The sequence below is a fragment of the Cyanistes caeruleus genome, chromosome 13 (assembly GCF_971803275.1).
Source record: "Cyanistes caeruleus chromosome 13, bCyaCae1.hap1.1, whole genome shotgun sequence".
Lineage (NCBI taxonomy): Eukaryota > Metazoa > Chordata > Aves > Passeriformes > Paridae > Cyanistes > Cyanistes caeruleus.
In genome coordinates, this window is record NC_141713.1 from 15,931,954 (window position 1) to 15,948,471 (window position 16,518).

Genomic DNA, 16,518 nt, shown 5'->3' on the forward strand with positions numbered 1-16,518 from the left:
TTGGGGGTAATTTTATGAGACGATGAGAAAGAGGTTACTGGAGGCAGTTACAAGTATTTGAAACATTTCATTTGTGATTGAGGCCTATAATGAAATTTTGGAATTGGGATTGTCTGGATTAATATTAAAAATTCATGTAAGAGAGAGAGACCTGAATCTCCTTTGCTACCCTCCAACTCCTTCAACCATCTCTTCCAAAACAAATTACCATGGAAAGAAACAGACTTTTATTTCAGTCTTCTTGGTTGTGGAGCATCTAAGAGATGCAGTAAATTACAGTAACTCAGAAGAATGTAGACACCTTATTTGCAAATACAGAGCTAACTTCCAAAGCAAACAGTTTTCAAATTATTTGTGGTTTTGATTGATCCATAAAACCCTAGTGGCAATCCCAAATATTGAACTATCAAGTTTGACATAACTGTCACAGGATTTTTAAATTTAAATTAAAATTAAACTTTTTAATTTTTAAAAATTGCACTTATGTTGCTATTGGCATTTTGGTTTTGAACTACCAAGCTCTATAAGTGTGAGCACTGGGACCTTTGTTTTCCCTGAAAAGAAAAGCTATGAGGCTTCAGGCTTTGGGAAGTGAAGTTCTGAGCAGTTCCTTTGGGCAGTTTTGTAAATGTGAGACACTGGTAAGCAATTTACAGAAATCTGAATACTAGAACTTGATTATGTATGTTAAATTGAAAGGCCATGGCCAAACGTGCACAAGCCTCACACAAGGAATTAGGGTTATAGCCAGAAACTGCAGAGCCAAGGTAAGCAATAAAAACAACAACAACAAAAAACCAACCCAAGCATAATAAAAATAAACCCCTTTTAAGTATCTACTACAGGGGGTAAATTCATCCTTTAAATTAATCATTTGTAAGAGCAAAACTTTCTGGGTTTTCATTCCTGTCCAACCATTACTGGCTAGCTCAGAGTAGGGGACAGGACAGGAGGGTGTGATATTAATGCAGTTTCTGGTATGAGTGCAAACCCCTCTCTCGAGGTGCTTCCGAGGGTCTGCCTCACCCTTTGAACTGGAGATCACAGCTGCTCTTGGCCCATTGGCTCTTCCACCAAGGAAGAGCATTTTTGCTGCTGTTTGACTTCTTGAGCGACCCCTGAACAGCAGGTACAGCTCCTGACAGCATCCTCATCACCACAAACTGTCCTAACATCCCCTTGGCAGACACTTTGCCTTGCCCCTGCCTGATTCCTACAATTTTAAGGATGTTTTATGGAATGGAAATGCAGAGGAAAAGGTTTTACATCTGAACACCATTTGCAGAACTTCCTCTCCCAACACTAGTGCTAATAAATGGATACAGCAGTGCTCTTTCAGCATTATGGGAGACATATGTGTACTTTTCTCAAAAAATAATGCTTTCTGTAAAATCACTTTGAACAGAAAGTGCTTATGCTGTCACTTCTGATTACTCACAGCCTCTTCACAATGGGATTTGCCACAGCACAAAATAGACTTAGCTGTATTCGCTGACTGAGGGCCCACTTTCCCTGATACATGAAACACTTCACTGATGGAAATATTACTGCTTATATTTTTCTACCTAAGTTTTTTTTTTTGGTTTTTTTTTTAATGTGAGATGTGTTGTGGGTTTTTCCAAATCAGGAGTTTCCATAATAATTACTGATTATCACCTGGTAAAACCTTTTAGCTGATTTATGCAGATATTTTTAGATAACCTTTTAAAGCAACAGCTTAGAGGTAGATATTTTTGCATCATCTTCATCATTCCACTGGTGGTTGCACTGAAAACAAAGTATTTTGCTTTGAGCTGAGGTTTTAAAGTAGCTGCAATCTGGTGAACAAGGATAAATGTTGCCAGTGAGTTCAGTAGGATTAGCTTGAAATTAATCAGTAATCTTCACTGATGTAAAATCAATTATGAAATTTTAAGTAGCCTTTCTTTTCACACAGGCAACTCTCAACAACCAGAAAAGCTGAGCAAAAAAGGTACCAGCCTATCCAAAAAGTTACTTAAATTAGATACAGTACAACTAGCGACTTAAATATAAACACTGAGGATGCAACACTGTGATCAGATTGCATTGCATTGCAGGAAGCCAATGACTGCTATTCAGAACATTCAAGGTAGGTGATAATTACCTAGAAATGAGTGTATTGTGGAAAAAAAAATCAGTCAGAAAACCACTTAACGGAAAAAGGGGGAGTTACAAGATCTCTGGCTCTCTCTGGGCTGGTGCTACATCCCTCTTGCATCTACACGTGAATGCCTCTCCTGTGCAGTCAATACATCAGTTCTCTTAAAATCAACAGGGTCTCTTGAAAAACTAATTCTGCAAGTCCAACATACATCAGTAATTTTCTTCACAAGATCAGGCCCGATTTCCAAGGATTGCTCTTGTTTGTAAATATTTCTGGGGCAGGACCATCAGTTTATGTAGATTTGAGTAGACCATAGAATAAATCCTAAACCAAACACGCCACTGAAAGACAGATTTATTTTTAATAAGTAGAGCACAAAGAACCTACTGATTCCTTTAAAAATGTTACTTAATATAAAATCCCATTTTCAAATGGGTTTCATTTCAAAACGTGATAGGCTGGAGAAGTGACTGCTTGCCAGTATTAGCACTCTCCTACACTGCCAGCATTCCATTCTCACTGAACAACAAATATAAAAAACATAAAGAGAGGAAGAAACAACACTGTAACAAGTGTTGCTAATACAGAAAGACTTCCTGACTTAACCAACTAGACTTCAAAGTAAAGCAAAGGAAATGTCATGAAAATACCACAGTATATCACTGCCATGGTTATCAGTGAGTGAAAGTTTCAGTATTACAGTTATCACAGAATGTATCACTTCCGCAGTGCAATCTGACATTCCTGATCAACGCCAAATCTTAAACAAATTAACTTCTTAGACCTCTCATCATGGCTATGTAACGCTCTTTACAACAACAGTCGATTTTTTTTTAAATGAAAAGAACTTCTACACCATTCCCTTTCCCCCCTCCCACTAACAGTATGTAATTTGCCATGATGGGTGGTATTTACAAAAATAGCTTGCTGGATGCAATGAACTTTGAAAAGAGTATCTACCAACAGAGACAGGATATTCTTTTGCAAGCAGTTAGCCTGACTGACCTTCACTAGCCAACTTCAAATAGAGATAACAATGTCTTCAAGTACAAAAAGAGACTCAGATATTTCATACATCATAAGCTGTTTCTCACAGTTGCCCATCCAAATAAAGGAGCATAATGAAACACTCCTTACTCTGTGAACCCAGGTCCCTGCTGCTGTTGTACAGTTGTCAGCTTCCCATATTTCAAGGGGAAAACACACTTTGATGTATAGAAAGATAAGTAAAAAGGCCTTTGTCTGGCAGAATACATTACTCTGCAAAATATCAAAGAATATTCTTGAGTGCAATTTTCTTAAACCTCCAAGAAAACTGTCTCTCAGGAGTCTGTATGGACAAACACAGCCATCACCAGTAGAGCTCACAACTAATCTGCAGAACTTCTGTTAAGCACCACAGTGTTTCCCTTGGCTCTGCTTCTTGTGTCCAGATCAGATGATTACACTGCCTGATGACAGCACGTTCTGTACATGCTCTGGGTAGGAGATGCTTTGCTCATGTGGGTGTGTGTATCAATACACCTTGGATTTTTTTGAACTTTCTCCTACCCTCCCCTCAAGCCAGTATCATGTCCCCAGCATGTTTTGGAATTTAGGCATTTTAGGACAGATTGGAAACCCCAGGGAAAAAAAAAGCCAAAACCCCCAAACCTTAAAATTTTAAACTGTAAGCCTCGTGCCTGACATATTGTGTAAAATCAGAAAGAAAACTTATTACAAGCTTGGATCCCACTGTGTTTCATCCTGTCACTCCAATTCTTTACTGTTACCACACAAAGCTGGCAATTACTGCAAAAGATCCTATGTAACACCAGGGCACTTGCAGAGAATCTACCAAGGCAGAATAATAGATTTAGGTGTATTCAGAAAGGAGCTCATTCTCTCCAAAACATTAATAGTGGTTTCTATTTAAGTCGGTATGGAGCTCTGGCATGAAGGAATTCTGTGATCCTTGGGGGCTATTGTTTACACTGAGCAAGGTGAAATAACACATAGACAAATATTAAACACAACTTAAGTGAATTTACCGAAAGAAAATCATGTAGCAAAACCATGTCCTTGTCTAGGACAGAAGAGCTGTTAATGATGATCAGCACACACTACTGAAAGTACTCCAAGTAATTTCACTAATTTGTTTCAAAACTAGACTCTACTGCTTACAGTTCACTCAAGAAAAAATTAAAATTAGATTCTAGGGTAGCATGGATCAAGGACAAGAGCCACTAGGCATGTACGAACAAGGAAACTTTCCAAAATTGTGACACCACCCCTCCAAAATAAAACCAAACCCTAAATGTCTCTTTTAAAGAAAACCCCTCAACTTAAAATATGAAGACATAAGTTTTTAATCATTCCATATTTTCCCAGACCTTTTCACATCTTTCACTGAAAATGAAAACAAGTGAAACAAGGTTTTATGTTTTTTCAGCCTAATCACCATCAGGTTTCATAGCCCAATCAATCACATTCCCCAGTCCATAGGTATATAACAAAGTCATAGGAATCAATGTTGACCTAAGTGCTTCAGTACTGAAAAAACCCCCAACCTCTCCATCCTAAAATTCATAGCTGTTCCTTGTACCTAAATTCTATCAACAAATTATTAATAGCTCTATTTTGTAAGGGGTTGCTTTAGTATTTCTCCTTGAATCATATGGTTATATCTGAACTAGCTACAGAAAATTTTCCAGAACACAATTTTTAACTTAAATACAAATACTAAGTATTTAAAAGAAACAGATTAAAAAAACCAAGGACATTTAAAAAATGTTTTTACATTATTTTTATGAGGTAGATGACTTTTTTAGTCCTTGAAATTTAGAATTTTCCTACTTCTGAGGGTGACTTCCTGCATCATCTAGGCATTTTATGATTTCATTTTTCAGCAGCTGTCAGCCTCCCCCACTTTTAAAGTGAGGGCAGTATACCTGTGAAAATGTGAATACATATGACTTCAAATTTACAGAGGATTCATGAGAGAAATCTGAGTTGTCACCTGTACAACTGGCATTTAAAAGAATTTGCTGCTCTTTCTAGACTTTTTCCAAATAAAGAATTCTTAACAGACTCCAAACTGATTTTCTGATACAAAACTACTCCTAATTTGTAAAGATGATGAACTTTAACCATTTCTTCCTTCTTGCACAACCTCACCGAGAGTCCCTCTGAGCCTTAACATATTTTTGTCCTCACAAATAAACATTGTCTTACATTAGGAAAAAATAATAAAAGATCTGCATTAATTAGCCATAACGTTCTTACATGACAAATGTCAGCAGAGAGTAGATGAAATATCCATCCCACATTTATACTGTATCCCACATAATATCTTTGACATTAAAAGTCAAAGATAGGTCAGAACTGTATACAAGACTGTTTCCAGCAGGAGTCTGTATAGGAAGACCACAAACAAGCTGTGTTTTAATCACTACTTGTTACACAACTGACTGAGTCACAAGGATTTCAAAACAGCCTTGCAGAGCAGCACAGTTACATGGCCAGAATCCAGGCCAATGTACAAAGTTGCACAAATCCAAGTAAACCCCTGCAGTCCTTGGGATGGACAAACAGGGTGTAAGGAAACTCAACGTTTCCTAAAAACAGTCACAGACTTTCTGAGTATTGGATCTTTGCCTAAGCCTTGCTGCAAGCCCCTGCTTCACAGAGCTTATCAGTGACAGAAGAGCCTTGGCAGGAGCATGGCAGGCACCATGGTAGGTACCACACTTTTTCCTTCCCGTGACATTCAAAGAAGAGATTCCCCTTCAGCTGAAGGCTCTGTCCTATCAGCACATTAATAGGAACAATTTGTTTAACTGGCATTAGATACATGGGTGAGAAACTGCAATGTGTGCAGTCTCCTGAGGGGAATCAATCATCCAATCATTTAGGTTGGAAAAGGCCTCCAGGATCGCTGAGTCCACCCATGGCCTACCACTGCCAGCTTTATCCCTGAGCCACGTCCATCAAAGCCAACCCTCACCACTGGCCACTCAATTAATTGACTGCAGTCCTATTTCAGTGTGAGCTTTGTCAATGAAAACTTCCCAGCAGGTGCAAACATGACACAGGAGCACCATTCCTGCTTGCTGGTATTAGGAGGAGTCAAGCAGCAGCAGGTTTGGCACTTGTGTACGTTCCTGCCTGTGCTGGGGTCCCCACAGTGCTCACCACTGAACAGGCAGGGATGGGCTTTTCTCCTCCATTGTGAAGCACAGAATTACTTTTTACTTGTCTGCTCTCCCAGACCTCCCCTATCTGACACCTCATTCAAGGACACTTTTCAAGTACTTTCAAAGCAACATTTCACTTAAACATTAAACATCTTATCAAAGCCTTTCAGGCTGCTTTGTTCAAGACTACTGACAGCCTCACATTTAAAAGCATGAGCCTGGCCTCCAAGAGTTCAGGGTATTTCCATAAAATCCAGAAAATTGTCAAAGTACAAATAAAACAGAGGGTGGGGGCTGTCTTCCTGTACGTTACCTTAGGCCAACTGTGCACGAAATCAAGCTGTCCTTCGAGCAGAACTGAAATTCTCAGAGAGAGGCCCAGGACCTGCGATACCAGCTGAGATAACAACCACAAGGCTGCAGCAGTCCTAATTACACCAACCCTCACCTCGAGGCAGTCCCTCTAGATGGGAGATAAAGGAAGCCTCAATGCCCCAGTTCTGTGTCTTCAGGTACCCCAGAACTGCCATGTGAGCATCTTCACACACACTGCTAAAGCTCTTTCAGTATGCAAACAAAACCAAAATGTAACAAAATCAAACGGCTGCAGTCCCTTTTACTTACAATTTGTGCGCTATTAATTCCATATCTAAGAACATTTCAAAGCTCAACACATTGCATTATGATTTAAAATCATCTGATGGACATTCTTACATCAGGCAAGGGAAAAACATGGGTTTCAGTTTAGAACACACCTCCAGATAAAATTGTTGATTATTTTTCTTATTATTCTACCCCGCCAAATCTTCCAATAAAATGTGTTGGTTTTAATGTATCCATTCATCTTCTGTATTCTCACTGACCTTTTGGAGACAATCAGTGAAATGTTTGACCAAAAGTAAACCTGTTCATGAGTTGTCCATAAGTAGAATATGATAATAAAACTCTGCCAATGCTGGCATAGAAAGCAATCTGTCAGTAGATAGGGCGCAAGGTGACCTGCTGGTGAGTTACATCCAAGTGTTTTCTCTCCTTTTGATCTTAGTCAAATAGGTTTCCTTCTCTTTAAATAAAGAGATCAAGACTGCTGTCAGTTCAAAAATTCAAAAACTCATTAACAGTTTAAACATCAGTCTTAACTGCTTGGTTCTCAGCAATAACCATTAAAGAAAAGAGTGTTCAAGATGAGTTCTTAAAAATGAACTAATTTAATTAATTAAATATTATAGATAACAATTCTTCCAACACTCTTCTGTGAGACATTAAACTTGTACACTCATCCGTAAAAAGAGAGAACCACCAAGAATTTATTAAAGTACTCAAAGCAGAGCAATACTTTCATGTGGCCAAACAAAAACGTTACTTGTTTCTGCCCCTCGAAGCCAGTGGTGATGGTGTGTGGCAGGCAATTTCTGGTAAATGGAATTCCTCATGGGAACACAGCAGTATACATTAAGGATGTTCTTAACCCATGTTAAACCAAATTTTCAGCTTCAGAGTTTTAACAGCCACACAAACTGAAGACAATGGACAAATATTATTTGTATCACAGAGTTGCCAGCATCAATGAGAAGAGCACCTTGCTACGAATTCTGTACCACAGGCCAATAACTTTTATCAGTTCTACTACAAATACTGCTTGGTCAGCTCTGTGATCATGATCATTTTAATGACAAACACATCCATGGGCATTTCAAACGTACAATGTTGATGGCAGTAGAGAGAGGCTGGCCAGGTTGTAAAATTGGGATGAAAAAGGATGCAGGAAAGTTACAAAGGAATTGGAAGCCACTATATATATAGTGGCTGTGTATTTACCTGAGAGATGACATTTTGAGCAGCACAATCCCCCCGATACAGCACTGAGAGGGCTTCTCTGCCAAGCTGGAGGAAATGGCACTGGTGAAGGACACCATCAAGTGATTTATCAACCCCATTTGCTCTGACATCCAAGTCACTCTGGGACACCTCCAACCCAAATATAGCCACAATAAAGTCCAGGATAACTTTTGAGAACAAGCAGGAATATCATACAAGGTGAGATGCTTCCAAGCTACCAACATTTTTTTGTTTTTGGTCAATTAGTTCTCTAAATGACAATCAACCTGGGCAATCACAGTTTACCAAGTCACTCTTGTGACTGACTATAGAGATCTAACATTTGCAAAGATGGGAGGATTTCACTAAAAAAACCAAACAACTACAAACAAGCAAAAAAACCCCCAATGATGACACTCAGGCAAATCCCAAAATACTAAAATTCATCCCATAGTAAAAAGCAGGCAACTTTACCACAGGTTAAGTAACCCTTGGTGTTATTGGGTTGGCTTTTTTGCAGTACTTTCCATCATCAAGTCAGTGCTTATATATCCTCAAAAACCAAACCCTATCTGCAGTTTACAGGCAAAGAAACAGAAGCTAAGTAGTTATGTAACTACAAGTCACGTATTTATAAATTGGGCTGCCTGGCTTATAGCAGCAATCTTAACTTAAAAACTCCCCAAGCAAGAATTTTCTCACTGCATCTTACACAATCAGTTCATGACTTCATCAAGATGACTGAGATACCACAAAATAACCAATCTAACATGTCTGAGGACCAGAATTTTAATGTGCATCTCATACTGCAACCTACATATATTTTAGATTTTTAAAATTCGGCCTCTGTTTCAGAAGTAGCTCATGTAATAGTGTGCTAAGGTCACAGTATATACTTATGCGCTAAAATCTCACAATGAATACACAGAAAATAAATATTTACTGAATGTTCTTCAAATCACCCTGTAGTGTAAAATAGATAATCCCACACTGACTACAGAGAATTCAGTGTTGTTTTGTAGATTTCTACAGGATTTAAAATGACAGCTGTCTCATATCATGGTTATTCCTCCCTGCAACTCCTTTCAAAATCAAAAAGTGCATTAGGCTGGCTAAATTCCTTTTTTCACCACAATGACTTTCATCTATTTAACACCTTGGATAAAATTGGCCCACTGTGCATCAAATGAAGCCAGCTTTGGGTATCAGGTTCCTACTATAACTATTTTATTTGAAAGGTCATCAATATTTTTAATAAGGAGCATATTTTCTTTGCTCTGCTTTTCTGCAAAGTATTTATAAAGCAGTATTTTTGATCTAGAAAAATTGATTCCTCACACATTACTTTATCAATCCCGGCCAAATACCTTAGCTGCAATGTGCTTGCACATTTGCCTTTCAGTATTCTTCTGAGGCTGTCTCCTATCACAGGAACTTTTCTCTTTTTTTTAATATCAAAATATACTGAGGTCGAGTCTCAACTTCTCATTGCTTTGCTCTCCTGAGGAAAAGAAGTAAGATTCTATTATGTCGTCTTCAGCAGCTGTGATGAATGAGGGGAAAACAGGGAGAGAGAAGGATTTGTGCTAGAAGCTCATGCAAAATTCGAGACTTGAATATAGCACAAGTAGCACTTCAACATTTCAGACTCCTTCAGAGCCAAGATCCCTGGAGAGCTGAGTTTAAATCACTAAACTTATTTCAGGAAAGTGGAGAACACTCTAGAGAAAAGTCTGTCGACTCCAGCAAAATTAATAAACTGGTTGCTCCTGATGTGAACTACATTTCTTGACAGGAGTTTGACAAATTTCTAATTCCCTCTTAGCTACTTGTGAATGCTGCACTTGTTGCTCCTTTTTAACAGTTATTTAATACTATGGCACAACAGAAGTAATAAGAATTGCTAAGTTTCACTCACCTTGCAATTTCAGTGTCAGCTATAAAAAGGAAAACTATGACCTTTCTCAATGCCTGTCAAAGACCAATCTGTTCTTTCCTGGTTTTAAATGGTCATGGTACAGAAAAAGTATGTAACCCCCATTGGGTGACTCTGTGTAAAGAAATCAGAATTTATAAATGGAAACAAATCTCAAATGAAAAGTCCATAACATTATGGATTTTTTCTAAAGACCAATTGCCTCATATTGCTGCAAATCTAAACGGAATTGTGGCATTTACTTGCCACCTAACTACATTAATTTAACTGACACCAAGTTTGGATGGACACTCACCTTTCAGGGGTTTTCTTTTCTCATACTTATTAAAGAGTATCACTGGTTTTGCTTCTCTGTGTTTGGGGTGCCAGCAGTTTTGTAGTGCTCAATGCACTGGTGATGCACAGGACAGTCAAAAGCTGTGCTCAGGGGCTACTGGGAAAGCTTCATTCCTTTACAGAGATTTACAGATGATTATGCTGCACAGTTCAAATGCAGGTTATAATATATGTTCTAAGAAACGGAATAAGGTGTTAATACGACCTTGACCTAAAGTATGCTTTAGAATTTTCTAATAAAAGTGCCTGTGAGATACATGAATCACACTGAATCAAGCCATGGAACAAGTTAGAATGGAGTGGATGTTCTTTTTTACAACACATACTAAAAAGGGGTATTTACCATCTCAGGAAGATCCTAAGCCAAATCAATGCTCCCAAAATGACACAGTTACTTCACAGCACAAAGGCCTTCTTTATTACTGTAAGGTAAAGTTCTGTTTACTGTAACTACAGGATTAGAGAGCACAAATACCACCCTGATACGCTTTTCACTTACATTAGGGCTCTGGTATGTCTGTAATGGCATGGCAAAGTTAATGGTTATGCTTCCCAGGATCCTGGACCTGGATCTTTCCATTAAGTATGAAAGATCTTCCATGAGGAAATGAAGCTTTTCTATGAAGCTCTACTCAGAAGCAGGAAAATGCCTGCTGTGGATAGAGAAGGGAAGAAAAGGTCACATTATGTTAAGAAGTGTCCTAGAAGACTGCACAGTGCTCTATACAAAGCCAGTGCTCACAGCTACCATCACCTGGAACTTGGGACTCAGCACTTGTTGCTCCTGTGTGCTGGCAGCTCTGCTAATGGGGAAAAGTGTTCCTGTTTGTTGACTGTGTACAGCTGCAAAATCATGTGTTCCACTGCTACAAAACTGCAATTTCTGACTGCAAGGCAGCCAGGCTTCACCCGCAGATCTGTGCCATGAGATTTGCAAGGCACCCCCACTTTCAGATGATCTGGCCAAGTCAGTCTTGCCTATTTGTTCTTTCAGATCTGAAAGGTTTCTTGTTTTTTATACATTACACTCCAAAGACAGCAGAGTACCTCAAACAAGTATTTACCACTAACAATATGCACATCAACTTGACACTGAAAAAAGAAAGTTAATTTTAGATAAAAGCCCCGAGCAAAAATTCTTCCAGCACACGTTTCAGACTGCCTTTAGCTTTTTCCCCTGTGTGGACGGAACTCAGGGAAGCTGTTGGTGTCATGTGTCTCTCTCCTTCCACTGTACAAGGTGGTGGGAAGGAAAGGGCTGCTGTTATTGCCACGGCAGGGCTGGGCCTGCCCTGCTGAGGCTCCGTGGGCAGGGCTGGAGCAGGATGCTCCAAGGCCTGAGCGACTTCACTCGTGCTCCACATTTGCCAGAAATTGACTGTGCAACCATTGCACAAATTTACACCGTTCCTACATAATATAATCTCCTACCAACAAGGTTAATTCATCCTGTTTCTTCCTCTTTTCCTTATCAGTCCCTATGATAATGTTTTTAACATGGATCCTGATTCTTGATAGGTTTGGATCACTTTTTGATTTGTTCGTGCTTCTTAACACAGAATATTCTGTAGAGCTCAAAATCTCTGGTGAAAGTCATGATGAAAAGATTTTATTTTGTGAAAACAGGGAAATTTTGTTAAAATAGATCTTTTTAGGCTATTCTGTACTTCTTATCACCATTTACAGCACCTACCAGAAAGTGTAACTATCTCTAACCACATTTAGCCAGCAAAATTCTTTCCTTAAGCCTTCTGTTCCCTGAAGACAAGGATTCCCTCAGGAATACAGCAAGAGCTTTTACAAACGTTTGGAAGCAATATGAAGCTGTGTACCAGTTAAAAAAAAAAAAATAGAAAAAAAAATAAAAGTATGAAAATATCCAAATAATCCACATTATTTATTCTCAGAGCTCCAGGGAAATTAAACAAGGGTGGGGAAAAAGGCATAACCTTGCTCCTTTACATATACAGCTCAAATTTACCAGTATTAGCAACTGAAGCTCAAGACAAGAAAATTGAGCACTGGTCTGTAAATTCATTCTAATGACATCACTGCCTGGATTATCCTTTTGGGGATGGCTTGTGTAGGGGGTTGGGAGGAAAAGGCAAGGGATTGAGCAAGGGAGATTTGATTATGTTTGAGCTATTTCGATTTGAAGATGTTCTTAACTGACAAAACAGAAAGCGTCTTATCTGAGAAGGGATTCTGCTCAGCTGCTTTAAAAATCCTCCATACATACTGAAAGTCAGCACATTCCCTGGAGGATCAATTGGCTTGACAAACTCTAGACATCCTCTATACCATCTTAGAAAAAAAAAAAAAAAAGTATTTCCATATAAAAACTTTCTCCAGGCAAAAGCATGACATGCAAAGGGTTGTCCTGGGGCAATTAAAAAAGAACTTCTCATAAGTAAATTTAGTGCTTGCAAAAGTTGCTGCAGTGACAACATTTGCTACCAAAGGGTTCTCTTTAATCCAACAAGCTGCAGCAGAGCAAATGTCTCCCCTGCCACTGCTCTCACAGCAGCATGAACGAGATCTAAAGGTGGGGTGAAAGCTCTTCAGGCTCATTCATCAAGAAAACTGACTTCTACCTCACAAGCTGTCTCGCTGATTTAAAGAAAACCCTCATCCAAACTTTTCAAGTGCTTAAATGACTTCCTACATTTTAAGCAGTGAAGTGTTGGTCTCTCTGATGGGGCCAAGGTTACTGCCAACTGTAGTTAACAAAAGCCCTGAATGCAGCTGATACACGGTCGGTGAGAAAATGACAACTGCTTCAGATTTCTTGCATTTCCTGCATTAAAACAGTTAACCTAAGATATTACCAAACAGCTAGGAACTTCAACAAAGCTGTTCCTCTTATTCTTAAAAAGACAAAATATAGGAAGAATGTAATTTAATAAATAAAGCCTTAATTTTTAAAAATCTGAAATTACTGATGATTATACTTACAGGTGGGTTTACGATTGTTTGGAGAACATGGAAAATTTAGCAACTACCTATTTTAGGATACTAAAATTTAGCAACACAAGAGTTGTACTGGCTGAACTGTGATCTCTAGCTGGAGATCAAGGCAAGAGCTGCAGTTCATAGCCAGGAGGATCCCCTGGCAGCTCTCAGTTGGGTCATCAGCTGGGTGCCTGAGCACTGCCAATTCCCAGACTGGATCTGAACACCACAGCATGAAAATCAGTCATGCTCATGTACCTCAGCTAACCCAGAGCTGCTGCTCTGGGCCATAAAGAAAGTGCAACTTAGTTTAAGTTTAGGTACCTAATGAAGGTGCCTGAGGTTCCTATAACCTGCAGGTAGAAAGTGTGAATGACACTTCTGTACAACGACTACTGGATAATGATTGAAGATTCACTTTCCATTATCTGTTCCTGAGAAAACCCAAGTCACCACTACCGTGCATATTTCCTGCAATTCCAGCACTCCCCTTTCTTTTACACCTGTCACCTACTAATGAAACAGGTGCTGGGGGTTTCAGCTGTTTTCAAAGAGGATTTCACAGCTGAGGGATTCTGAGATTCTGTGGGACCACCACACAGTCCCTATGCCAAAGCCCCACCCATGAACTGCAACATGGTCACTATGGGATGAAGCACAGCACACCCTGACCTGCAGGCTCAGAACTGTGTGATTTGGCCCAGTTTATCACGCTTGCTTTGGAGATAACACAGCCTGCCTACAACACTCTGGGTAAACACCTCTAGCAGTTAATACACAAAATAAACTGATCAAGAAAAAAAAGTTAAGATGAGCTACACTAAAAAGAAATTAATTACTCATTCTCACTATAGTTATATCAAGTTATGTGTTAAAAAGTGATGGGATGTCTCAAAGTGACTCTTTTGTTCTACAGTCTTAAGTATGAGGCTTTGCTATCTTAGAAATTATGTCGTAAAAAACCTTAGTTCAGCATTCTCTCATGTCCCAATATTTATGCTAACCCAAGTATGTGCAGGAAAATGTGCACTGAGTGTTCTACCAATATTTTAAGAGTTAAGGTGTTTTTGTTTTCTTGTATCTCCAAATTGCATACATTAAAGAATGAGAAGCTTAGAGAAACTCCTGCCTAAGACATTTCACATAAAAACAACACGTTACCTGGTAACACCAGTAGCACTGCACAGATGCAACCAGGCATTGAAGCTATTGAATCAAAAGGTAAGAGAAGGACACAGGAGAGCCAAGTGAAAAAAACCCAAAAAGTAAATTGGGAGAACCTCTAAAGCACAAATTCACTAACAACTAATTAAGAACATTGCAATACTCCAAGTAGCTCCGGTGATATCTCCATAGAGGAATTTGATGTTTCAGTGCTCACTCTCATTTGTGCATTTCCTTATGCACATCAGTCCATATGTGTGAATAACTGGATGGGTATTTTCCCCCACAATTTGGTCAGTGCATCCAAGGCAAGGATTTGGATGTGCCCATGAGCCAGACATTTGATTTCTGGTCTCCATCTGCATTAGAGGGGTGGCATTGCCTCACGGATTCTATTGCTGAGGACAAACACAATCAAGTTTGAAAGGCACTGATATACCTCAGAAAACTCTTATAAACATGTCCTGATAGGTTTCTGACTAGCAGCATCATGGAACAACATTCAGCTGACAGATACACAACGACAGTAGTAGCCAGTTGGTTTAAATTAGTAATTGCTATCCATCATTGGTTTATTTGTGGGGGTTTTTTTCCCCTCAAACTTCTGGCAAATATAATGAAAAGGGATGACATGGCAAAGTAGAATTCAGGAAAAAAAACCCTTCAAAAGCAGACAAGATTTAGATTTAACCTTTTGTAACATGAATTGCCATGTTCAGCATGGGTCAGACAGGGAATTTGTTAATATTTGGAAAGAGCCTCTTTTGAACGCCCTGAAAATGAGCTGTATTCATTACTAAAAATCATAGACGAGTTGCATAAATATTTACTGAGCTGAAAGAACATGTTGGCCAATGTTTTCCACAAATCAGTGGAAGGGAGCTTCTAATTAATGAAAGCAAAGCTGTAGGGTTTACTAGGCACTTAAGGCCAGTTCTGGAAGCTGAACACAAATGCCATAGTTCAAACACTGCAGTGTATTAAGTCCTAGTGCTCTCTTACTCTCGGCTGACTGCTCACAAAGTGTGAAGAGGATTAAGGTGGATGGGATCACTGCCAGCCTGAAGTTGTTAAATGACTGCATTAGTAAAAAAAGCTCCATAACTCACTGCTGTTGAATATTTCTCCTACAAAATTCTCAGCCTCTGGAAAGATAAACAGGGAGGAGGAAAGGGCTTGTGTGGGGGTTTTCTTGGGGAAGTTAAAGTGCATTTACTGCACTGACAACAGCAGGATCATAACCACCTGACCCACTGAATACACATAATAACTGGGGGAAAAATGAAATAATTAATGACCAAGTCTTTGTGCATTCCATCAAGTACAAACAGCTGTCATAAATATCTTAATTGAAAGAGCTGCTGGATAGGGAATTATAGCACTGTAAAACGCTTCTTCCTTCTGCTGCACCACAGAACTGGAATGTGTCAAGGCTTTAAATTTTTAAACACAGCTTTCATATTCTTTGGTCCACAGAAAAATCTCTGAAAAACCAGCTTGTTAAGAGATTCATCTAGAACAGCCTCCTACATTTCTTTCTGTCTGGAATACTTCCATGCACTGAACAGACATCACTCTACCTATCAAAGTTTTTAATAATATAGTCTAATTGTTTAAGCACTACATAACCTTCTTCAAGGGGATCCTATTCCTTATTACATGAAGAGTGAAAGCAAATCTTCTGGCTAAATTGTCACATCTTCTGAAAAACTGGGCAGACCTCAAGGTTTGCCCTGGTTTTTCTTATGGTAAAAGAGTCACCATAACAAAGGGCTGAAATTTTTGAAAGACAGATCATTTCTCATATCCAGAGTGTAGCCAGAGAAAATGTGGAAAAGGAGACTCTACAGTTTTAGTAACAAGTTATTATCAAATGAATAGAAGAATTTTGTGCATGCCAAAGCCTTCTCAAAAGGGCAGTTCACTGGTGTCTGCTCATTAGACACAACATTTTCGAGATGAACAGATCCTACCACTGCTGCCTCCTCTATTAAGAAAAGTCATTTTATTTG

At 39.0% G+C, this 16,518-nt stretch overlaps 1 protein-coding gene across 10 annotated transcripts in view; it reads right to left on the bottom strand.

Annotated features, from left to right (window-relative positions):
- The window catches only part of RORA (RAR related orphan receptor A), a 396,157-nt gene that overhangs the window by 104,534 nt on the left and 275,105 nt on the right, over positions 1–16,518 (bottom strand). The window lies entirely within an intron of this gene.